General features: G+C 37.8%; 1 long non-coding RNA gene across 1 annotated transcript; it reads right to left on the bottom strand.

Moving 5' to 3' along the window:
* LOC111531200 lies at positions 1-26,495 on the bottom strand. The gene is made up of 4 exons (XR_002728175.2): positions 26,347-26,495; positions 2,382-2,468; positions 1,717-1,754; positions 1-623 (listed from the first exon to the last, which is right to left on the bottom strand). It is a non-coding gene; the product is annotated as an uncharacterized LOC111531200 (long non-coding RNA).

Below are 26,495 nucleotides of genomic sequence, written 5' to 3'. Positions count from 1 at the left end.
ATAAAACCATTTTAAATAACTGATATCCTTGTATTTTTTTCTTGATTGTAGTAGAACATTTTTTAAGCAATTATTCTTTTAATGTAATATTTGCTCCTGGTTTTTGATAAATACTTTTACCCCATGCTTATATTTTCTTTGTTTTTATTAGACTTTTCATTAAAAAATAATATCTACTTTTACTCATTGTTGCGTTGCCTTTTTAGTTGGCTCTGTTTTCTAGTGGAATAATCTCAGTTTCAGTCTTTATTAATTCGTACGTACTTTCCTTTGGTGTATTTTTCTCTACTTCTTTTACTTCTGGTGTTGGTGTGTGTTCATTCTCACACTCTCCTTTAATTCAGATGCTCTGATGATGGGCAGGAGATGCCGGCTCAGTCTGGTGACACCCCTCCTCCTTCTCACCACAAATCTGGGGAAATCTTTCATCAAGGAAGACTTTCTGTCAGAATCTTTCATTTTTCACAAAAAGAAGGAACGCTTTTCTCCGACCGTTGTAGAGCACATTGATCTTTCTTCAGTTGATAACACAAAATGTCTGCACTTCCGGTCCTCCCAGATGATAGTCATTGGAGTCGTCTGGCGGGAGGTCTTACCACAAGGTCATCTGAGACAACTGGGACCTGAAAGGAATGAGCTAAGAATTCTGTAAACTATTTACTTTGCAGGATTTTCTAGTTTTTAGTATTATTATTATTATTATTATTTTATCTGATTTTATTTATTTATTTATTTATTTATTTATTTATTTATTTATTTATTTTTGTGATGGAGTCTTGTTCTGTCACCCAGGCTGGAATACAGTTGCACAATCTCGGCTCACTGTAACCTCCACTTCCTGGGTTCAAGTGACTCTCCTGTCTCAGCCCCCTGAGTAGTAGGGATTACAGGTGCACGCCACCACACCTGGCTAATTTTTGTACTTTTAGTGGAGACAGGGTTTCATCATGTTGACCAGGCTGGTCTTGAACTCCTGACCTCAAGTGATCAACTGCCTTGGCCTCCCAAAATGTTGGGATTACAGGCGTGAGCCACTGCACCCAGCCTTATATGTGGTTTTCTTCCCCCATAAATTAAGTCAAATTTAAAAAAAGCTACATACCTGAGGCCAATATCTTTTGCTGTCTCTACAGCCATCAGCCCCAGCACCAGGATTTTCTTAAAGAATTACTATGAACTTAAACTCTCTACTGGCTTACCCTGGAAGCCAGTTTGAAAAAACAAGTCCATAAAATTTCTCTGCATTTGTAAAGTATGATTAGTGAAGACTTGTTCTATCATATTCCAAATGTCACATACATAAAGGTTTTTAGGTATTTATCTCAGAACTTTGAGGCTGGAAATGATTTTGCTCTCCTATGAAATGTAATGAATTCCATTATTAAATAGTGAATGCTGTGTCATTTATGCTGTGTCATTCATAGCATTCATAGAATGACACAGCATGTGTTATGCTTGGTAGGAAGCTCAATACTCTATTTCTGTATCATCTTTTTCTCTCCTTGCTCTTTTCTTCTTTTTCTTTCTCTTTCTCTTTCTCAGCCTCTATGGGTTTTAATCCTACTTGTTCTTTAATTGTAAGCTGCTTTTGTGAAAATAAGGCAGATATAATCAAGTCAGAACATGTATAAATATGGAATAAAAATAAAGAAAAGTAACTTCAATATTTATGAGCCAAAGGAAAAAGAACTGGTATGTTTTCTTTTTCTTACCTACCTACAGTAATTTTTGGGCTTCCAACACTCGGAATCAATCTGAAAAATAAAGCAAAACAATAACAACAACAACAACAAACCAAGCCCCTTCTATAGAAGAATCATTTCCTAGAACTGCGCTCCATCTCTATTTGTGAGAGGGTAACAAGTTGATATTAACTCTTTAATCCTGAGATTATATGCCAGAAATAATAGAAGAAGGGTTTTCTATACATCTATTTCCATACTTGATGTGGAAAGTTCAAGACCCAGAAACAAGTAGAATTGTATTTTATTGTAACCTATTTTTGATGATATTCCAGGCTTCTACACATAGCTTTCAATGTTTACTCTAACAAAAAATAAGCAGTAACCAAAAGCCTTAAACATTTCTTTCAAATACTCCTAGACACAGATGCCAAGCACAGAGAACCTATATGATCATCTCTTACACTTTCTAGAAACCCATGAGTCCTTTTGCCCAGAGGTCAAGTCTAAAATGCAAATTCAGTCCTGAGAGTTTCCTTATCTGGGCTTTCTTCTATCATGGCTCCCTCAGGAAGGAGGGAAGAGGGAAGTAGGCCTGTGTGACTCCAGAGGCAGAGCACAGTATCTGTTTCAACACTGGCCAGCTCTTGGCTCCCTTATCCTGGGCTCTGAGGTAGGTCACAAGTCAGCCCGCCATACCTGGGCTCAGGTGGAGCTCCCCATTGCTTTAAGGGGTCCCTTCATGGGTTGCGCAACTCTGTGCCTTCCTCCAGGGAGACTCAGGCTCTGTGGGGAGATTACACACACATTAGGTTCATCACTTTGATGAGAGAATGCCTAATTCAAACAACCCCTAAGAATGATCACACATGTTTATAAGTGTCCTGAGCTCTGCAGTGTTTCCAGGCTTAGGGCTCCCAGGGCAATACTGTATCCACTGCTTTCACTTTCCTCTGCAAAAGAAAACACGACACAATGGGGATAATGTTGTTTAACTCTTTTCTGGTGCATTTTTTCAATTCATATAGATATTTCTAGCCCTGAGTTTCACCACTCATGGAATAAATGGCATTCACTAATTTAGGAGAGGAGCAGAGATAACCTAAAACAAAAGATTCATTGAAAAGTAGGCTTTGTTCCAAAAAACCGGGTAAAAGAGTGGTTCTAAACTCCAAAAATGTCTCTTCACATGTCAAGGACAGTGCTATGACATGCAAGCTAAGAAAAGCTTTCCCATGAAAGGGGAAAGAAATTAAAAGTGTGTACAATAGGTGAGAATTCTTAGGTGTAGAATAGGCAGGACTCCATAAGAATGGAGAAGATTCCCCAACCGAAGCAAGAAGGGTTGTGATTCAACATTGTGTTTGCTGTGCAGTTGAAACACATAGAACACTAGAAGCAACCTCATCTTGTGGGTGAAGGAGGCCTGCATCCTCCAGACACAAATGGAAGAAGTACAAGTAGAAACAGTACAAAGAAACCACAGCCTACTTTAATCCATACGTCTCTTTCGGTGGTTTGGAGCCATTTTGCTTCCCATTCTTCATCTGTCTTGCCCTAAAGCTGGAGAAAGGGAGCCCTATTGAAGCTGTGTAGTAGTTATCATTTGTGCAATGCTTTGAAATGTTGAAAAGCCCTATACACCACCCAGCATCTGTTATTCTGTTTTCCCTTGCCCTGTGAGATGCAGCTAAGCAGGGCACCTCAACCTTCCCATGACGTCTTCCAGTGCTGTTTTCGTTAGTTCTTTAAAAAAGTTTTGCCATAGAGTAAAAAAAATTCAAGATGATGAGAATTTTTAGGAGTAATATTAGTTTTCAAGGCTGCTGTAAAAAAGTACCTCCAACAGGGTGACTTAAAACAACACAAATTTATTGTCTCACAGTTCTGGAGACTGGAAGTCTGAAATCAAGGTGTTGGCAGGGCTGGTTCCATTCGAAGACTGTGAGGAAGAATCTGTCCCAAGCCTCTTCTGAGCTCCTGGTGGTTTCCTGGCAATCCTTAGTGTTCCTTGGCTTGTGGAAGCCTCAACCTGATCTCAGCCTTCATTTTCACATGCCATCCTCCCTCAGTGTGTGTGTGTGTGCATGTGCACGCCCACGCGTACGCACGAGCGTGCATGCATGCGTGTCTAGTACAGAGTTTTTCTTTTCTTAAGGACACTGATTATATTGAACTAGGGGTCCACCCTACTCCAGTATGACCTCATTTTAGTGAATTACATCTGCAATGATCCTGTTCTGGTTGCAGTCAGAAGCTATGAGGCTTAGGACTTCAGTTTATGAATTGGGAGGGGATGCAATTCCACCCATAACAGTTGTTTTATCTATTTTCAACTTTAATGTAGAAGAGTACAAGAAAATAGAAGTAAAAGAAATTTGGGGGGTTCTGATTTTACAGAAACATTGGAAAGTCTACACAACTTACAAATTTGCTTGGCTTCTGGCCTATCCATAAGAATGAATTCACCCATTCACCCTTCTCCTCTTCTTCTGACATCCTGTGGCTCATTAATGTCAGGCTTGCTTGGGGCTTCTAGAAGCAGACCCCTGCTCTGTCCTGTGCACAATGCCGCTCCAAACGTGCTCCACCGAAAGGTCTCTGTTTTTCACATTTTATATACTTGTTTTTCTTGCTTTAATTCTTGAAGTTTCGTTTTTCCCATGCAAATATGAAAACACATTTTAAAAAAAGAGGTATTTTCTCCCTCTCAGCAGCAGAAGTTTGAAAACGAAGATTTATTTTGCATCTTTGACAGACGGATCTATTGAAATTTATCTTTTTTAAAAAGGCATATTCTCTCTTTTTTGCAGTAGGAGCCAATAAACAAAGTAGTGGGCCCCTAATTTACATAAAAATTAATAAGAAAATTTATCTGAGACACAGATGCTTTATTGCCTGACTTAACATGTCACAAAAGTCCAGAGTAGAAGTATTGAGCACTGAAAATTCAAGAACTTTTTGAAAAGCTGTGGTCTCCAAATTAAGGCTTCCAAAAGAAATACTAAAAGTCTGCTCACTTTCATAGTAGCTTTATTCTCAGATATATATTTGTAAATAAATCTCAGAAGGCAAGTCCAATTTATCATCAAAGCATTTCTTATGTGCCAATTTGAGGAACATCAAATATTTATTACGTGCTCCCCTCAAGATGACAAAATCTATACAAAATAAATAAATGTTTTCTGATTTAAGGAAGTGTAAATTTTATGTGTGTTAAAACTTGTATAGATAACCTCCAAATCAAGGGGGTGAGATCCAAATGTGTTCAAAAGAAGCACATAACCACTCTTATTGTGACCAAAGTAAACTTCAAGGAATACCTGGATTGTATTAAAAACAAACACAAAGCTCAAGCAATAATGAAATCTGAACATAGTAGAGGGAAGGAATTGGGAGACCAGGAGACATGATGTATGATTCTACTTCGGTGGCTTCCAGTGGTCCTAGCACTTCTCTTTTCTGAGCCTCTTCAAAATGAAAACAATAGAGGGATGACCGTATTTCAGCTCATCCTAAGTTTACAGCTAGTTGTGTGGTGAGGCTGTCTCTAATTTTTAACTTATTTTTGTCTTTTAAATTAACTAACACATCATTTAAAAAATACTTTTTCTATGTAGAACCAAAATTTTGTTGAGAATTAGATTCAGTGATTTTCTTGAAGCTTTGCTGATTCACTTTTAAGGATATTTCTTACACATAAGACACTAGAATTTAAGAGGAAATACATTTACAAAATGAATTTTTAGTTTTGTCTGGCTCCTAAATACGTGAATAGCAGTTTTAGATTTCTAATGAATGCCATGCCCAGTCGGATTTGTCTAGGGGCAAAATCCTTTAAGATGCCCCTTGCTGTAAACCTCTCAAAAAGAAAATCTCATCACGAGTCAAAAGTAATGAGTCCAAGGGGTGTTGTGATTCCCCTAAATTCTCAGGTCAGCAGCATTCTCATTTCTGACTTTTTCACTTCGGTCAGCTGGAATCGCACTCTACGGTAAAGAGGCTGGCAATTCTTTTATCTCCGTCTACAAAATAGGTAGCTTTGGAAACTACTTCCCCACTTGAGTATTGCAAACGCCTCCCTAATTGATAAATCTTCCAAGTTCTTCTCCAAACAGATAGCACAATGCTTGCGTCAGCACTTTGCCTGGCATTTGAACTCCTCATTACTGACTTAAAAACAGGAGGATCAGGAAAAGGGAAAACAGATTCCGAAATGCAGAACCTGATAAAACACCACTGGGGGAAATTAAAGGAGAAGTGACAGAACAATAGCTCTTTTGTCCTTCATCACCTCCTCATAACGTGAAAAGGAAAATGCAAGCGTTTATCTGAGAAACGATCCCCTGGGGTAACCCCCTTGACAAAGCCTGTGAGATTCAAAATGGAAAGTCAGTTCCAATCAGCTTCCCTGAGATATTTCCATTTTCTCGCCTCTGAAGGTAACAGTCTTCGTTTTTCACTCTGCAAATAGTAAGTTCTAAATACAAGCTGGATGAAGGGAAGTGCAAATGAAAAATGTATACAGAAATTAATAGTTTGGAACGATCTCAGGTAGATTTTGAGTAATTTTGCAATAGTATATGAAAAAATAGATTTAAAAATTCTCTTTAAATGAAATACATGTAAAAGAAATTAGCACTAGGGACTATAAGGGAAGCTGAACCATTCTGCGGATTGCGTTTGTCTTTTAATCCACTTTGTCCTCTACATGAAATGTGGCATAAAGACATCTGCCGATATTTTAAAGACTTCTGCTGGTGCCTGAATTATATTTTTAAATGAGACCCTAAAGCTGCATTCTAATGCATTACTTTCATTTAGTAAAGTGTGCATCCAGCCTCATTCTACTCCCCCGGCATCCTTTATTTAATCAGTCTGAGAGCAGCACAGAACATCTCCATCTCCACATGCGTCTCTGCCAGATACTGCTGACTTTTACATTTAACCTTTCTGGCAACACATGACCTACTTGAAGGAAAGGAAATAGATACACAACTGAGCAGGAGATGGAGGAGGGGGAGAAACATTCCTTTAGATAATCAGTGAGACATATGTAAATCTGACTTTTTGCACCTGATATGATTCATGTCATTGGAGTTGCCATAATAAACAACTTTAGAATTCCTTTGTAAGAGCACTGTGATTTCTATATTTGACACACAATTTAAGCTTGGTTAAGAAAGTCGATCTGCAATTTGTTTTTGTTTGTTTGTTTTTTGAGACAGTCTCACTCTGTCACCCAGGCTGGAGTGCAGTGGCGCAATCTCGGCTCACTGCAAGCTCCGCCTCCCGGGTTCATGCCATTCTCCTGCCTCAGCCTCCCGAGTACCTGGGACTACAGGTGCCTGTCACCATGCCCGGCTAATTTTTTGTATTTTTAGTAGAGATGGGGTTTCACCGTGTTAGCCAGGATAGTCTCGATCTCCTGACCTTGTGATCTGCCCGCCTTGGCCTCCCAAAGTGCTGGGAATGCAGGCGTGAGCCACTGCACACGGCCATTTGTTATTTTTAGAAAATAAAAATACTGCATTTACTGTGATGGCAGTGGTTGTGATGACCTGTTTGGAACCTGCATGAACCAAACGATATAGTTGGTTCATAGTGCAAAAAATCATGGATTAGTGGATTTGAACTCAGGAGGACTCTGCTACTATCACAAGATTTTAACTGTTCATCTGGTGACATGGAACAGTGGGGAGTGCATGGACAGTGGGACCCAGAAGGATTGGATTCCAGTCCAGTTGTGCAGCTAGTTATTGAATGTGGGACCTTAGAAGTGGATGGAGGCTCACTGAGTCTCAGCTCTTCCCCCAACTGTAAAATCTATATAGTAGAGATTTCAGCTCCATCATAGACTTCTGCAAGAATTAAGTGAAATTGTGATTCAAAAGCACCTGACAGAGTAAGTAGGTATCAGAGAAATGTTAGCTCTTGACCTAGTCAGGCTAATTCAGTGTATGCTAAAGTAACACATGACCTCATTCTTCCATAATAAGCAGCAGATGAGTTTATTCCTTCCTGATGCTCTTTGTGCTAAAAGGGTTGTCAGCGGGTGCTGAGGGAGATGAAAACAAGTCTCCTCTGTTTGGTACATGCATGTGTCCCTGTAGCAGAGAAAAATGAGCAAATTGCATAAGAGTTTTCTACCACTTCAGACCAGAAATGATGCACGTTAGTTTTGCTCACATTTTATAGGAACGCTATAGTCACTTGGCCCTGCCTAACATTCAGGAGCTCAAGATATGTCAGGGAAGAAGATGGGATATTTAGTAAGCATCCTCTCTCAGATATAGTTCTGTCTCTCCCCCACTAAAAACACTTTTTCAGGCACTTCAACAATATTTTAAAGATCACCTAAGAACCAAAACAAAGTATGGTTAATAAATATTGGCACATTTTCCTAGCGATCTATCAACAAATAACAAATTTGACTAAATTGTCACCATCACTACAGTCAAAAGTAAAGACATATTATCTCCTCCTCACCTACAAAACAACTTAATTTTTAGTATTTTGGCAACTCAATGGATAACAGAAATCTGATTTTCATTTGTTTTTTTTAAATTATTGTATTTCATTTATTTATTTATTTATTTTTAAGACAGAGTCTCACTCTGTGGCCCAGGCTGGAGTGCAGTGGCACAATCTTGGCTCACTGCAACCTCCGCCTCCCGGGTTCAAGCTATTCTTCTGCCTCAGCCTCCCAAGTAGCAAAGACTACAGGTGCACTCCACCACACCTGACTAATTTTTGTATGTGTAGTAGAGACGGGGTTTCACCGTTGTTGGCCAGCCTGGTCTCCAACTCTTGACCTCGTGATCCACCCGACTCGGCCTCCCAAAGTGCTGGGATTACAGGCGTGAGCCACTATGCCTGGCCAGATATTTTTAAAAATATGAAAACTGTCCTCAAAAGGCATTTGCCAATTTTTGGTATTCCGGGGGGGACAGGGACCCTATGTTGTGTGGCATAAAAGTAATCATGCGGTGACCCAGCGTCCTCCTGCGGGTGACTTCCTTCTCTCAGGTGGGCTTCACCTCCACAACTGTAAAATAAGTTGTACTGCCAATTCTCCGGGAACTTTCAGCCCCTGATATCAAACCATTCTATAGTGTTTTTTTTTTAATAACAAAAATTATTTTTAATAAAGAAATGTGGAATGTATAATGCCAATAAAATGTCCTCTGCTTTCCACCAAAAGCATTCTATCCTATGGGCACTCAGAAGACAGAGTCCCTGCTTCCTGCCAGAGAAACCATCTCTCTTGATATCCGCAGTGGGTCAAGTGAGAAGCATGGAGATGAAATCACATCCACAGATTTCTTCAAGTGCTGCTGACTAATCAGGCATTATTCTTTACCTTCCATATGTTTGAATATTTCAAGTCAGGTTTTGGCTTCTCCCTAGGATGCTCTTCTCCGCTTCAAACACAAATCCATGTTTAAATCATTGAATTTGCCCCAGGAAATTTGAGCATGCATCTTGTCAGCCAAGATTTGACTATTTTTCAGGCCTCCTATTGACTCAAGAGATATGGAGGTAAATAAGATGAATCTCTTCCTCAGTGACCACATTACCTACTCTGAGAAAAACAGATTGGTAAATAAATAAACAATTAGAATACAGCATGATAAATATAAAGATGGGGGGAAGAGTGATACATGTTCTTTGAAAACAGGAAATGTGTAACATGCTGGAGCACAGGAACTGCGGTGTATGAACGTTCTGAATGAGAAAATGGATTCACACGGTCTGATTCCCTCACACTCAATCATGTCATTGACACTTGGCCACTTTTCAGGATGTGAAAAGGAATCTCTCAGTGATTAAGCGTATTCCCCTTAAAATCACTATACTGCAGATATGCTGAATCTCTACAGCAAAATATATCTCACCAGTGCTCATTTTCCCATGGATAATTGAGAGATTCTCGGGGGAATGTCCTGACTTTCAAGCTGTCTTCTTTTCTTCCTTTGCCAATTTATGTATTTTCTTCCTTATCCCACACCTGAGATTACAGATTTCTTTCTTCATTCCGTCACTCTTGCTTCCCCACCTGTTCCCGTAGTCCCTCCCCATTCTAGACAAATTTCCTCTTAGCGGGTCTCCTCATAGCACCTTGCATTCTAAATATCAATGGTTGGTCTCTGTCCTGATATTTCAAAGAATCAGGACTGAAAGTTTGAAGCCTTTTCTCTGCTAGGATTGAGCTTTCTAAAACACAAATTCAGTTATTAGGGGCAGGGACTATTGCACCAGACATAATATGTATCCCTGGAATGTAGATCCAGGTGCCAGAAAATTGCAGGCCAGTAGGAAAATGGTGTAATCTGTGATTCCATCTGGCCCATGAATTTCCAGTGGCCTTGCTTATAGATTGTCAGAACTGTTCATTAAGTTTGTTGTGAAACCAAAGGCTTAATATCTGTAATTTAGAGGGTTCAATAGGCAGTTAAATTGAGTGAAACTATTTTCGAATGACTACTCCAGTTTCAGAGAAATAGCCGACATTGCAGCTCAGAAGAGCTGCATTTCCAGGCAGCACCAGGGACTCAAAATTATTTATAGGCCCTTTAGAAAAGGGTTTTGCTACACTAAGTTGAGAAACTTTTTCTCTTCTTAAGAAAAAAAAATTAACAAAAGCCACAGTGCTGACAAAAGGATAATTTTTAATGCAAATAAGTTATCAACTACAACCACATAACTTTAAATGGTTCAAGCAGAGCAAAGGTTGATTGTATTTTCTGTTTTTGTCTTTCTCTCTCTCATCTGTGGTTATCTTAAAACGCATTAACTACAGTGAAAATTTGTTTGCATGTAATGGTACGTAGTGAAGGGAGACTGTTTAGTGTTGAATGGGTGGTAAAAAATGGAATTCCTTATAAAGCAGTCCTTTTATACTGGTAATGCATAAGTAATTTCTTGCAGTATATCAATAATGAGGATATTAGCCACTTCTGAAATAAGAGAGAAGGATAAATGCTTGAGGTGATGGATACCCCATTTACCATGATGTGATTATCACACATTGTATGTGTGTATCAAAATATTCTGTGTACCCCAAAAATAGATATGCCTACTATGCACACACAAAAATTAAAAATACTATTTTTTTGAAATGTGGCAACAAACCATACATGGAAATTATGACTTTTATCCTGGTGGTTGACATGAAAAGGCCATGCAGACGTCAGGATGATGACCAAGAGCAAGTGGACATCAACAAGCACCAAGGGCCCTGTCAGAAGGAGGCACACAGAACAGGAGCCCTCATGGGCCCTGGGGTTACTCAGCTGAGTCTCAGAGTGTTTCAGAATGGCTCCTCCTCTTGAAGCATTTTTACCTTTGCTCCAGGGCACTGTGAACTTAACTTTTAAAGGACTAGGTAAATTATCTGCTCATAGGAAGACAGCTCTAACCTAGTGCGGCAAACATTACTAATTCATTACCCCAAATCTATTCTCCCCTTCTTCACAGACTCAGCACTGATGTTTCTCAGGGTGGCAATGTGCTGGGATAGGAGAGTAAAAGCAGAACATTTATCACCCTTTCTTTGCAGCTTGGGTCACACGGTTATGGCCAAGGAGATGCAAGTGTAAGTCAGCTGGGAATTTCTGGGAAAGTCTGCTTTTCTGCAAAAGATGGCCACTTCTATTTTGGGTAACTTTCATATTCTTTCTTCCTGGAATGAGGGCTGAGCTTGGAGAGAGAGCATTGCTTTTGTGATCAAGAGGCAATCAGGCAGGCAAAACCATATATTTAAGAGGATAAAGCACAAAGCTAGAAAATGCCTAGGGCATTAATGAGAGTGTGGACTTTCTCGGTGGCTCATGCCTGTAATCCCAGCACTTTGGGAGGCCGAGGCGGGCGGATCACGAGGTCAGGAAATCGGTGAAACCCTGTCTCTACTAAAAATACAAAAAATTAGCCGGGCGTGGTGGCGGGCGCCTGTAGTCCCAGCTACTCAAGGCTGAGGCAGGAGAATGGCGTGAACCCGGGAGGCGGAGCTTGCAGTGAGCCCAGATGGCGCCACCGCACTCCAGCCTGGGAGACAGAGAGACTCCATTTCAAACAACAGCAGCAACAAAAAAACAAACAAAAAAACAAACTGTAAAGCCAACACAATACATTTTGTCTCAGAGGTCCTCAGTTACATTTCAAATTCAAATACCTTCTTAACAGTTTTAAGAATATGCAGCTCTTGTGGGACATTTCCACATATAATAGAAGTAAATAATGGAATGAACATGGAAAACAAAACGAGAAACTCCACCAAAACTACTCAATCTGTCAAAGTGCAAGAAATCATTTTTACAAGTGATGAGACATAAATTACCATCTAAAATATAATTGTAAAAGAATATTATGATTTTATTTTGATTCATTGGATTTCGATCAGACGTTACTGTTTGGTAAATAATAGTAGAAAAAATGAATTGAACTAAAACTCTGTCTTACAGTGAATACTCCTTTGTAATTGTATAAAAACTAAACTTTGGGATATTTTTATGTTTACTAAGCACCTATACAATTTTCTTTTTGCATTATTTTCACTAATGCCTACAGTTTTAGAAATCATTTTCAGTAGTTATCTGATCTTTCCTTTTTTTTTTGGTCCATCACCTCCTAATTTGGTTTTCTTTAATTCCTCACCATCATTCAAATAGAAAAAAAAAAAAAGTAATTAAAAAAGCTTTTTTCTGAGCAACATACTCTCCCAACATTTCCTCAAAGGTTTTACAAGATAATCTTGGTACCAGGACACAAACAAACAAAAAACACCTGCAACGCACCATGGGACTTGCTAGAATATGCTGATAATGACTTCAGATTTTGGAGGAGTGAAGCTTTCTGTGCTTGAACAAGACCTTTGAGTGAAGGGGTATTCAAACAAGGCTTGTAGGGTGTTAAAAGTAGCCAAATAGATGAGAGCGTTTTCTAGGCAGAAGAAAGCAGTGTCAGGAAAGAGAGGGCACAGGTTGGATGTGGGTGGATATCCATAAACCACTGATTTGTTTGGAGTGCAGGGAGAGTAGTGAGGAGGAGTAGAGGAGGGTAGGAAAGCTATATTGGACACAGATTAGGATGGGCCACGGGTAGTAAATTCAGGGGAATAGACTCTGTATGACCTATGTTTTGAATGTGCTGTATATAGTGAGACTCTGATAAATCACTTAGCTTTCTTACAATGAACACTTAGTCTTCACCCCTCAATACCAATATTTTATTTTTATCTAAAATGAACACAATCTTACTGGGATCACTATTCTACAGGCATTTGGGGGTAAATGTGAACCATTTAAGGAACCTGAAATCTCACCCCCACCAGTAATGAGACATCCTTCGCCTCTGCCTAGAGTAGACTCATCTGAACCTAGTGAAGAGTCTGGACTTTCACCGTCACCCAGAATTAACCAGGCCACTCCACATGCACTGTGTTGTTAGAGGCTGCATAAGGAGGAGCAATATGCCTCTCATCCTTCCAGCCAGGGTGGTATCAGCAGAGGCCAAGTGGAGAGAATAAACCTCCATCCTCACCCAACAGCAACACTGAGTGTCAACTTCACCTCACTGTAATGAAGGAGATCACCTTTCACCAGCCAGAGGACTATAAGGGGAGGCCCACTGACAGACAAGATTTAAATAAAATCCTAAGTCTCAAACCATAATTCTGCAAATGTCCACACATCAATAAAATATTATTTATCATACTAAGAACCAAGAAGATCTCAAATTGAATATGAAAAGATAATTATTAGACAGCAAAACCATGATGACACAGATATTAGAATAATCTGATTAGGATTTTAAAACAGCTATTATAAAATTGTTTTAATGATCAAATACAAACACAAATAAAAATACAGAAAGTTATCAAATAAATGGAAGATAGGAACTAAATTGAAATTACAGAACTAAAACAAAATGCATTAGCATTAGCCAAAATGAAGAGAAAAACAAAACTCACTGTTTGGGCTCACCAGCACACTAGGAAAGACAGGAGAAAGTATCAGTGAATTCGAATGTGGGACAACACAAATTACTCAACCGGACAACAGAAAAAATACAATAGAGAGAGAGAGCACCTCTGAGATATGTGTGATTATAACAGAAGATCAACTATAACAGAAGATCAAATATTCTTGGAGCAGGTAGAGTAGTCAAAGAAATAATGACTGAAAGCTTTCCAAATTCACAAATAAGCATAAATGTATAAATTCAAGAAGCTGAGCAAATAACAAGATAAACACAAAGAAATCCAAACACATCATCAAAATTAACCTTTGAAAACTAAAGTAAAAAATTAAATAAATAAGAAAGAAAAAACATTGAAACTTCTAGTGAGACATAGCACATTACCTACAGGGTAGAAACAACTCAGTAGATTTTTTTATTTTTATTTTTCAGACGGAGTCTTGCTCTGTCACCCAGGCTGGAGTGCAGTGGCGTGATCTCGGCTCACTGCAAGCTCCGCCTCCCAGGTTCACACCATTCTCCTGCCTCAGCCTCCCAAGTAGCTGGGACTACATACTCTCCCAGAATTTCCTCAAAGGTTTTACAAGATAATCCGGGTACCAGGACACATATAAACAAACAAAAACACCTGCAATGCACCATGGGACTTGCTAGAATATGCTAATAATGACTTCAGATTTTGAAGGAGTGAAAGCTTTCTGTGGTTGAGCAAGTGCCCACCACCATGCCTGGCTAATTTTTAGTATTTTTCGTAGAGACGGGGTTTCACTGTGATAGCCAGGATGGTCTCCATCTCCTGACCTTGTGATCCGCCCACCTCAGCCTCCCAAAGTGCTGGGATTACAGGCATGAGCCACCGCGCCCAGCCCTCAGTAGATTTTTCATCAGAAACTATGGAAACCAAAAGGAAATGGTACTACTGTGTACCCACAGGAGTTTTTTTTTTTTTTTTTTTTTTTAACCAAAAAGGTAGGAAGGAAATGGCACGCAATTTCCCAAGTACTGAAAGAACTATTAACCCATAATTCTATATTAATTGAAAATATCCTTCATGAATTCAGGAAAATCCAAACATTCTCAAAGAATAAGAAAATTTATCACCAGTGTACCTACTCTAAATAATATTTAAAAGAAGTTCTCTAAATAAAAAGAATATATTAAGAGCAAGAATATTGGAACATCAAAAAGAAAACTAAAACATGGGTAAAGTGTAATATAATTCCTTTCTCTTCTGGAATTTTCTAACTTATGTATGACTGTTGAAGCAATCTATGTAGAGAAAATATTTAAGATCCACATTATAAATGAGGGAGGGTAAATGGAGATTAAAGGGGGTAATAGTATACTTTGCTCAGATTAGTAAAATTTATATATATATGGTTAAAAGCACTTTAAATAGAGATACAGTTACTGTCATCACAGATAAATTGAAATTTAAAATATATTCAAGAAACCTCCTGGAAGGTGGAAAAACAAAAATGAAGAATTGAAAAAACAAAACAAATTGATCATTTCATTAACTGTAAATGGGCTGAAAACAAAAGACAGAGAATGGCAAAGTAGATTTTTAAAGTCAAACAAAAGATGATCTAACTATATATTTTCTACAAGAAAGTCACTTCAATATAATAATACAGGTAAGTTGAACAAAAATGTTTAAAATAAGATATACCAGAGAAACCTTAATCAAAAGAGTGCAGAGGTGGTTATATCAATATCAAATAAAATACACATCAAAATAAATTACCGGATATAAAGAGGAACAGTTCATAATCACAAAAGGGCCAATCCACCAAGAAGAAACAAAACCTTAATGTGCATGTGCCATACAAAAGCACTGTAAAATAATTTGAGGCAAACAGTAACAGAATTGAGAATAGAAGTAGATGAATCCGCAGTTAAAGAATTCAACAACCTTCACTCAGTAATTGATAGAACAACTAGACAGAAAATCAGCAAGGATATAAAACCCAACAACATCACCAACAATTAGTGTCTAATTGATATTTATAGAACATTCCACCCAACTACTACTGTAGACTATACATTCATGACACTACACATTCATTCCAAGTACCCGTAGAGCATAAACAAAGATAGACCAAATTCTGGACCACAAAACAAACCACAATAAATTTTTAAAACTCGAAATTACTCAGAGCGTGTTGTCTGACTATAGTGGAATCAAACAAGAAGTCAATAACAGAAATCCAGCAGGATAATCTCCCAAACCTCAGAAATTAAATAATGCACTTCTAAATAATCCCTATGCAGAAAAGAGAAGTCTCAAGAAAAATAAAACAATACAATGAGCTGAACTAAAATAAAAATAGAAGATACCAAAATTTCTGACATGCAGCTAAAACTGTAATAAGAGGAAAAATGGTGATCCTAAGGCTTGTATTAAAGAAGAGAACATTTAAAATTAGTAATCTAAGCTCCCCTATCAGGAAATCAAGGCAAAAAGAACCAAACCAAAAAGAAAATCAAGGCAAGTAGAAGAAAGTAATAAAGATAACATTAGAAATCAATGAAATTGAAAACAAAAACACAACGTAGAAAGCAGATACACAAAACTGAAAAGTAGAGAGAATTATGAATTAAAAAGTTGGTTCTTTAGGATGATCAATAAGATTTATATATCCCTATCAAAGTTGACAAAGAAAACAAGAGAAAAGACACAAATTATGAATATGTGTAATAAAACAAAGTACATCATTACAGACCCTGATGACAGCAAAAGTACACTAAGTGAATATTATGGAAAATTCTGCACATGTAAACTTGATTAAATTAGATAAAATATAACAATTAATTGAAAAGCAAAACTACTACAACTCTTTCAATAAGAACCTAATCATTTGAATAGCCCTATCACTATTAAGGAAGAGCCCATAATTTAAGCCCTTCTAAAAATGAATTTCAAGGCCTGGATGGCTTCACTGGCGAATTCTACTGAAAGTTAACAACAACAACAAAAAAAAAACACTCATTTTACACAAAATAGAAGAAGAGGCAATATTTCCCACTTATCTTACAAAGCCAGCCAGGATTATCTTGATACCAAAAAGCAGACAATGACAGTACAAAAAATGAAACCTACCGACTAATGTCCCTCAGGAATGTAGATGCAAAAATTACTTATTTATTTTAAGTTCTGGGATACATATGCAGGATGTGCAGATTGGTAAACATGTTACATTGGTAAACATGTGCCATGGTGATATGCTGCTCCTATAAACCCATCACCTAGGTATTAAGTCCAACAAGCATCAGTTATTTTTCCTGATACTCTTCTTCCTCCCACCTTGCCACAGGCACCAGTGTGTATTGTTCCCTCCCTGTATCTATATGTTCACATTGTTAACTCCCACTTATAAGTGAGCATACATGATGTTTGGTTTTCTGTACTGTGTTAGTTTGCTGAGGATAATGGATTCCATCTCCATCCACGTCCCTCCAAAGGACAGGAACTCATTCCTTTTTATGGCTGCATAGTATTCCATGATGCATATGTACCACATTTTCTTTATCCAGTCTGTCATTCTTGGGCATTTGGGTTGATTCCATGTCTTCACTATTGTGAACAGTGCTGCAATGAACATATGCATGCATGCATGTATCTTCATAATAGAATGATTTTCATTCCTTTGGGTATCTACTCAGTAATGGGATTGCTGGGTCAAATGGTATTTCTGGTTCTAGGTCTTTGAGGAATTGCCACACTGTCTTCCACAATGGTTGAACTAATTTACATTGCCACCAACAGTATAAAAGCATTACTATTTCTCTGCAGCCTCACCAGCATCTCTTGCTTCTTGGCTTTTTAATAATTGCCATTCTGACTGGTGTGAGTATCTCATTGTGGTTTTGATTTGCATTTCTCTAACGATCAGTGATGTTGAGCTTTTTTTCATATGTTTGTTGGCCCCACAAATGTCTTCTTTTGAGAAGTGTCTGTTCATGTCCTTTGTCCATTTTTTAATGGAGTTGTTGGTTTTTTTCTTATAAATTTGTTTAAGTGTCTCATAGATTCTGGATATTGGACCTTTATCAGATGGATAGATTGCAAAATTTTTCTTTCATTCTGTAGGTTGTCTGTTCAATCTGATGATAGTTTCTTTGATGCAAAAATTCTTAATAAAATATTAGCAAATAGAATTTCACAAAACATTTAAAAAACTAAAAACGTAACTAAGTGAGGCTCATTCCAGGGATGGAAGGTGTGTTCAATACTTTTGAAAATCAATTGATGTATTTAATGTTAACAACTATAGAAGAGAAACCAGATGATTAAATCAAAGGATGTAGAAAGAGCATTTTCCTAATGAATAATCATTCTTTTTTTTTTTTTTTTTTAAGTTTCTAAGTTTCAGAAAACTAGAAACAGAGGAGAATTTCTCCATTGGCTAACGAGCATCAACCAAAACCTATGGCAAACATTATACCTCAATGATGAAAGACTGAATACTTTGCCCCTAAGACTACAAAAAAGCAAAGGTTGTCCACCCTCACCACTGCTATTCAACATGTTACTGGAAACTCTAGCTAGTGAAATAAGTCAGGAAAGAGATAAAAGGCATATATACTAGAAATGATGAAACAAAACTGATTTTATTTGCATGTGACAGTATGGTCTACAGAGAAAATCCCAAGTAATCTGTAAAAACTGTTAAAACTAATACATGATTTTAGCAATGTCACATGATATAAAATCAACAAAAATTAATTGTATTGTTGTATACTAGCAGTGAAGGTATTAAAATTAAAATTACAATACTGTTTACAATTACTCAAAGATGACAAAATACACAGGTGTCAATCTAACAAAATATGCAATAAATTATGTGCTAAAACTACAAAATTCTAATTAAAGAAATAAAAATATCTAGATAAATGAAGAGGCATATGATGTTCATGAATTGGAAACCTTAACATAGTGAACTATCAAATCTCCTCAAATTGACACACCAATTTAATGCAATTCCTATCATAATTCAAGCAAGATGATTTGTTGACATACAGATGATTATGACAAAATTTATATGGAACTACAAAGGCGCTAGAACAGCTAAAATAATTCTGAAAGAGAAGAATAAAGCTGGAGAAAACAGTCTTCAAATTTTCAAGGCTTATCAAGCTACACTAAACAAAACTGTGTGGTATTGATGGAGTATAATGGAACAAAGATCAGTGAAACTGAATAGAGAATTTAAAAATAGTCTTTCACAGGTGTGGCCAACTGCTTTTTGATGAAGGTGAAAAGAATTCAATGGAGGAAGAATGGTCTCTGCAATAAATGGTGCTGAAGCAATTGAACAACTGTAGGTTAAAAACTAAACCTTAATTTAAACCTTATAACTTACTATAATTAACTTAAAATGGATCATAAATTTAAATATTCATTATAAAACTACAAATCTTTTGAAAGGTAACATAGGAAAAATCTTCAAGATTTACCACATGACAAGGCATTCTTAGACATGACACCAAATGCATGATCCATAAAAGAGAACATAGTTTGACTTTATCAAGATTAAATTTATCTTTTTGGGGAAAGACCCTGTAAAGAAGATAAAAAGGAAAGCTACAGACTGAGGGAAAATGTGTGAAAGCCACGTATTTGATAAAGGCAATCATATATAGAATATATTAGGAACTCTCAAAACACAACGGCAAAAAAAAGCAATCCAGGGAGAAAATGGGCAAGAGATGTGAAGATATCTGTCATTGAGGGGAGTATAAGGATGGCAGATAATATGAAAAGATGATCAGCCTCTTTAGAACATCTTCTGAACAATAGCCATTAGAGAAATGCAAACCAAGACTATGATATTATTACACACCTATTAAAACACATAAAATTTAAAAGGGTGATAATATCAAGTGCTGACAAGGATACAGAAAAACAGAATGTTTCCTACATGGCTGGTAGGAATGTAAAATGATGCAGTAACTCTAGAAAAAAAATTGGCTTTTTAAAAATAACACCAAACATGCAATTACCATTTGACTCAGCAGTTGCACTCATGGGTATTTATTCTTGAGAAAGGAAAACTTATTTTGGCACAAAAATCTGAACAAGATTGTCCACAGCAGTTTTTTCTGTAATAGTCCAAACTAAGAAATAGCCCAAAAGTCCTTCACTTTTGTTTGTAACAGCCCAAACTAAGAAACAGACCAAAAGTCATTTGATTACATTACAAATAAATGAGAAATCTGAATGGTTAAACAAAATGTGGTATTTTGTGTACCATAGTATACCAAGTATACCATGAAATACTACTTAGCAATAAAAAGGTGAAGTAATATATGTATACATGCATCAACTTGGACAGATCTCAGGGGACTTAAGCTGAGGTTAAAAAGTAAATCTCAAAAGTCACACACTATATAACTCTACATATATAACATCCTCACAATGACAAAATTATAGATCTGGGAAACATTAGTTGTTGCCAGGGTTTAGGGATAGTGTTATGTAGGTGGGTTGGATGAGGGAATGTGACTATTAAAAAGCAGCATAGGGAGATCTCTGTGGTGATGGAATGGTTCTCTATCTTAATTGCAGTGATCATTGTACAAATTGACATGTGATAAAGTAGCAGAACTATATATATACATGGTAGACATGTCAGATCCTGTGTTTGTCATTGTACCATAATTATGTAAGATGTAAACATTAGGAAAAATCATTGAATATAAGGTACATAGGATCACTCTGTAGTAAGTTTTCAGCTTCCTGTGAATTTGTAATTATTTCAAAACAAAAAAGCCTAAAACAGGTGCTATTGGCTCATGAACAGTAGAATGGATTCATCACATGTTCTAAGGCAAGATATACATCTTCCCTCTGTCTGCTTACAGACAATCTCTCATAGATGTATGGATTTGTGAGCTCATTGTGACTTGACCTAAATGGGCTTTGACCTTCACACTTTAGTGCATCAGAACCATGGCCAGATGCACACTGAGATTACCCAGCCTTTCGGTCTACCCAGAAGATACTTGTAGGAGTAGAACTGCTGTCAACTAATAACTCCAGACTTCCTGAGCCGCTGTGTATTCCATCACCTTTTGGTTTTAGCTGGGGTACAACTCAGATTTCTCATTTATCTTTAACGTAATGCATAGTTATTGAGCACCAACTTGGCCAAGCACTGTCAAGGCCCCCAGTGCCCAAATGGCCCCTTTCAGATGGAATAAGTAGATTAATGTGGGATCTTGACTCTGACTCTCTTCTGTCTCAGATTTGATATTTTCCTATTTTACTGGAATTTGGCCAGGCTCTAATTAGTGTCTCCTAAAACAAAACACAATAAAACAAATGAGTTAACTGAATCTGCTTAAGGATCTAAAATAAACCAAAACTCCAAGCATGTTGGTATAGATTCTTGAGCACAGGTAACATTCCTCGTGAAAGATAAAATAAAAACCACAAAAATGTGCATATCTTTTGACCAGTAAATGTTCCTAAAAATCTTTCCTATGGAAACACTTCAAAATATGGGATGAAAGTATATGCAAGATGTTCATTACTAGCATTAAAATGTAACACGTAAACTACCTCCAAAGAGAACTCGCTTTAGGCTGTTCTTGCATTGTTATAAAGAAATACATGAGGCCAGGTGCAGTGGCACATGCCTATAATCCCAGCACTTTGAGAGGCCAAGGAGGGTGGATCACATGAGGCTAGGAGTTCGAGACCAGCTTAGTCAACATATTGCAACACCATCCCTATAAAAAAATGCAAAAATTAGCCGGGTGTGGTGGTGAATACCGGTAATCCCAGCTCCTCGGGTGGCTAAAGCACGAGAATCACTTGAACCCAGGAGGCGGAGGTTGCAGTGAGCCAAGATCACACCAGGCACTCCAGCCTGGGTGACAGAGCCAGACTGTCTCAAACAAAAAGAAAAGAAAGAAAGAAGAAAGAAATACATGAGACTGAATAATTTATAAAGAAAAGAAGTTTAATTGGCTCACGGTTCTGCAGGCTATGCAGAAAGCATGGCACCTGCATCTGCTGGGCTTCTGGGAGGGTCTCAGAGAGCTTTGGCTCGTAGTGCACAGGATGGTGGGAGCAGGCATCTCACTCGTGAAAGCAGGAGCAAGAGAGAGAGGCTGGGTGGGGAGAGGTGTTACATGTTTTCAAATGACTGGATCCTGCAAGGACTTGGAGCGAGAGCTCCCTTATCACCAAAGGGATGGACCAAGCCATTCTTGAGGGATCTGCTCCAATGATCCAGCCATCTCCCACCCAGCCCCACCTCCAACACTGAGGATTACAGTTTGACATGAGATTTGAGTGAGAACAAATATCTAACTGTATCAGAACTGTTACATAAATTAAACCAACCCCCAATTTTGCAGTCTATGTAACAATATGCTGAAACATTGGATGATGTAACAATATGCTGAAACATTGGATGAAAAAATGAGGGAATTTTTACATGTACTCTGTTTATACATACATACATACATATACGTGTGTGTGTGTGTATTGAAAAGAATATACCAAACATTAACCAGTTTTGTGCTACAGGAGTGGAACCATGAGCCTCCAAACACCTCACTTTTCTGTTTTATTTTATTTATTATTAATTTTGCAATTAATGCACTAATAAATGTACATAATATTGTGATAAAAATTGTAAACATAACAAATAAGGTTAAATTCCTTTTGATTGCCACCCCTAAATCTACTCCTATGTCTTACCAAATGCACAAATATGCACAATCATTCTAGAGGTGATTTATCTCATCAATTTGATGTACTTAGTCTTGAAGTCCCTTTTCTATGCATTTATAGCACCTATTGTTATGTGTATGTTTATACAAATGACATCACGTTCTATGATTGTTTGGTTCTTTAATGTTTGCACTCAATACTGTGCCTTTGTGGGCGTTCTATGTCAACATATCTCTGTATGTCAATATCTACCTCATTATTTTAATTGTCAGATTATATCCCATGCTAGATTATTGAACCATTTTTCTATCGATGAACATTTAGTTGTTTCCATTGTTTTGCTATTACAAAATTCTGCAATAAACATTAAAGTAGAAATGATTTTTTGCTGTCCACAAATATTCTGTAATGTGGTTACACTGGTTTTATAATGAAAAACACATTTCAAAACAAAATTATTTGATTATGTTAACAAAAAGAAAATAAATCATGCATCCCAGAAAGCATTAGGAGAAAAAATGTACTTTGGACTAGAAATTCAAATTATTGTATAGTAAATGCAAATTCAAATGGCTTTCAAGTGTTTTCAATATTCTTTAAATATGTTTTAATTTAAATGTTAAGGCAATGTTCTATGAAAAGCCGGTGCATTAATCATAGGAACTTCTTTTTTTTTTTTTTTTTTTTTTTAGATGGAGCCTCACTCTGTCGCCCAGGCTAGAGTGCAGTGACACGATCTCGGCTCACTGCAACCTCCGCCTCCTGTATTCATGCCATTCTCCTGCCTCAGCCTCCCAAGTAGCTGGGACTACAGCCGCCCGTCACCACACCTGGCTAATTTTTTGTGTTTTTAGTAGAGACGGGGTTTCACCGTGTTAGCCAAGAGGGTCTCTATCTCCTGACCTCGTGATCCGCCCACCTCGGCCTCCCAAAGTGCTGGGATTACAGGCATAAGCCAGGGTGCCTGGCTCGTAGGAACTTCTAGTGGTAAAATTAACCCAGAGATATGACTTTGCTAATACTTTATTTTTAAGAAAACAAACTAATTGTTTTTTTCTCTTCGGATCGTAGCAATGGTGATCTTTTAATTTGTTATTTTGTATCTCAGTTATTCTATTTTCAGTGACAGAAAAAATACATCTGATCATTGGTCATCAAAAGAGCTATAGTCCAATCTTCTAAGCTCCAGACATTTCAAGTTTCCTAGAGCTACATTAATTTCATAATTAACTTTACCTTTTCTTTTACTGATCAAACTCTAGCACAAACTCCCCAGTTAAGATTAATGATTATTCAGGAAAATGTTTAATTATTATCTTACCCGACTGACATAAAACTAATCTAGTAAAAATGTGTTATTTTTAATGCAAAAGAAGATTTGAAAATTATTATTGTATGTTGTATCAAAACAGGAATACAATGTATGTAAAATGCCTTCCAGGTTAATGTATCGGTCAGAGAGTCTGTTGCATGAATAAACAGAAAGTTAACAAAATAATATGGTTCAAAACTAGCCAATAAAAACCCGTCTTATTTTCTTTTAAAATGTAAACCTAAATTAATGGATAATGATATTGCTTGGCTTACAGTATAAGCTGATTTAAAAGGTCAAACTGAGAGACAAGTTACGAACCACAGTCTGTAGACTCCTCTCCATCCCTGATTCTGTTACTCTGTTTGAGCTCTCACCAGCTCTTGCCTGGACACTGGAAATGGCCTTCGCAGGATCTCATTACCTCTGCGCTCAGCCCTTCAGACTCAACACAGACAGCGAATCCATTCACATGACTTACCTAAAAGGCAGTTCTGATCACAGCTCCATCGCAGCAGTGGTGCCTTGAGACTTGCTGAAACGCCGTGCTCTTTTCTGGGGCCCTGAGATCCTTCAGAATCTGCCTCTCCCGCATCCCGCCTCCCTGACACATTTCTTGCTCCTGCCTGTACCTAGCATGCAGGTCATGTCACAACAGGGCCATGCTTGCAGCTGTCCACACTCCATGCTTCCTCTACTTTTTATTTCACTCAAAGACTCTCGAGCTGGGATGCCCTTCCCTGGCCTGCCTCTCAGCCTCCGTCCCTTCCCCACCAGGCCGGTCAACCACTCTCCTCGGATGTCACCTGGAGAGTGTCATGTGGCTCTCCCCTTGTGTCCACATTATTTTACACTTTACATCTCCCTGACCTCCTGCCCTTGAGGGCAGGGATTAAAATTCCATGTTTTAAAACTCTACAGGAAGTGCCTGGTGTCTGGTTATAATTTTTTTTTAAATGGTTTGAATAAACAAAGCAATGATACACAATGAATGAGTGAGCTGGCTACACACAGATGCTAGAACTTTTTCATCTGTCTTTATTTATTTCCAAATGGTATGAGTCTGTTAAGATGCACCTCAGGTTGTCTGTGCTCCCTAAGACCTTCTTAGACTCTCTTGGTCCACAGACATGTAGCCCTTCTTTTCTGAATAGAGTTCCCACTTTGAGACTAGGCCACTTTGGCATCTTTCTGCAGAGCCAACTCGTACTTTTGGAATTGTATGAGCCAGTTCTTAAATGAGTGGGAGCTTAAAATTAGCCATGGTAAGAATATTTACACCATGGAAATTGGCAAACCCTACAAAGGAGGGGTTTTGTTGTTGTTTTTGGAGAGCCAGCTGTGAAAGCTGCTGTCACAGCACTGTGTGTGTGTGTGTGTGTGTGTGTGTGTGCGTGTACACACAGACATCTATAATTTGACTTCTACTTTTTGTGTATTTTCCTACCCTAACAATATTGTAAGTCCTACATGACAGGGAGCCTATATTTTCTGTTTATATAAATAAAAATCTATGTATTTACTTATTTATAGAACCTATCTCATCTACTCTGAAAATGTGTTGTTTGGATAAAATATAGACTTCAGAAATCTAAATGTCAAATAAAAACAAAAATAACATGAGAGGAATAGAAAAGCCATGTAATGAACGTCAAGATTGACATGACTACTGTGACTGAGGATTAAACATTTCCTCTGAGCTTCACAGCAGCCAAAAGAAAAACTGGCATCTTTCATTTTACTTTATTATCTGTTACTAAATAGTGACTAAAAGGATAATGTACATTGACACTGAACAAAAGTATAATAAAAAGTGATTTTTAATTATGTCCTAGCCACGTATGCCATTTTATATATTAATTTTACTCAGTTTCACAATCACAGAGATCATTCCTATTATCATTTTTGGGTAAAGAAGGCACGGAAACTTTGCGCGGGTAAGTGCCTAGTCAAGTTCATGCACAGCTAGTCAAAGCGGAAGTACCCATGGGCATGGGTTCCAAGACAGTGATACGTTGTTCCCAGCCATGATTTTATACTACCTTTCTTGGTTACGACCGAGATGCCTATCACGAAACTGTATAAAACAGACAGATATGTATTCTATATGGTAATTATTTGCAAAAATATTCTAAAAATGTAGTGTCATGAGTTTCAGAGGTAACTCAGGGACAATAGTTTACCAAGACTCACTGATAAGGTCTGTGTGTTATTCAAGGGTTTAACCTAATAGGAAGACAGGATTTCGAAGCTCTGGACACAGGCATTCACAGGTCGCTCCTGACACTAACTTCCTCAATTGCTGACTGCTCAGCTGGCTTTCAACACCTAATGAGAGACAGTTCAAGGTTAAAACTCAGATTGCCACTTGAAGGTGAGTCCATAAGTTTGGGTTAAAGAACAAAACAAAAATTGTCATGTACAGGTGGAATTTACTCATAGTAAGACGGTTCCAGTGTGATGAATGATTTGAACGATTTGTTTCGAGCATCGTACTACTTTTCTGTATAACATAAATAGTGGGATGTCCCAGGCTTCCAGCCTCAGGACTATGTGCTGGTTCCTCAGAGCTAATGCCCAGATGAGTAACAGATACCTGCATGCAGATACCTAGAAGCAGATATCCACATGCCAATGGTCACATGCAGATACCCACACACAGATGCCCCCATGCAGATACTCACATGCTACTGTCCACATGCAGATACCCACATGCAGCTGTCCATATGCAGAATGAAGATATCCATGGGCAGCTGTCCATATGCAAATGCCTACATGTAGATACCCACGTGCAGATGCCCACACACAGACACCTACATGCAGATACCCACAG

This window comes from Piliocolobus tephrosceles, chromosome 15 (genome assembly GCF_002776525.5).
Source record: "Piliocolobus tephrosceles isolate RC106 chromosome 15, ASM277652v3, whole genome shotgun sequence".
Classification (NCBI taxonomy): domain Eukaryota; kingdom Metazoa; phylum Chordata; class Mammalia; order Primates; family Cercopithecidae; genus Piliocolobus; species Piliocolobus tephrosceles.
The sequence above is the reverse complement of the archived record's forward strand: the minus strand, read 5'-3'. Positions and strand labels throughout refer to the sequence as shown.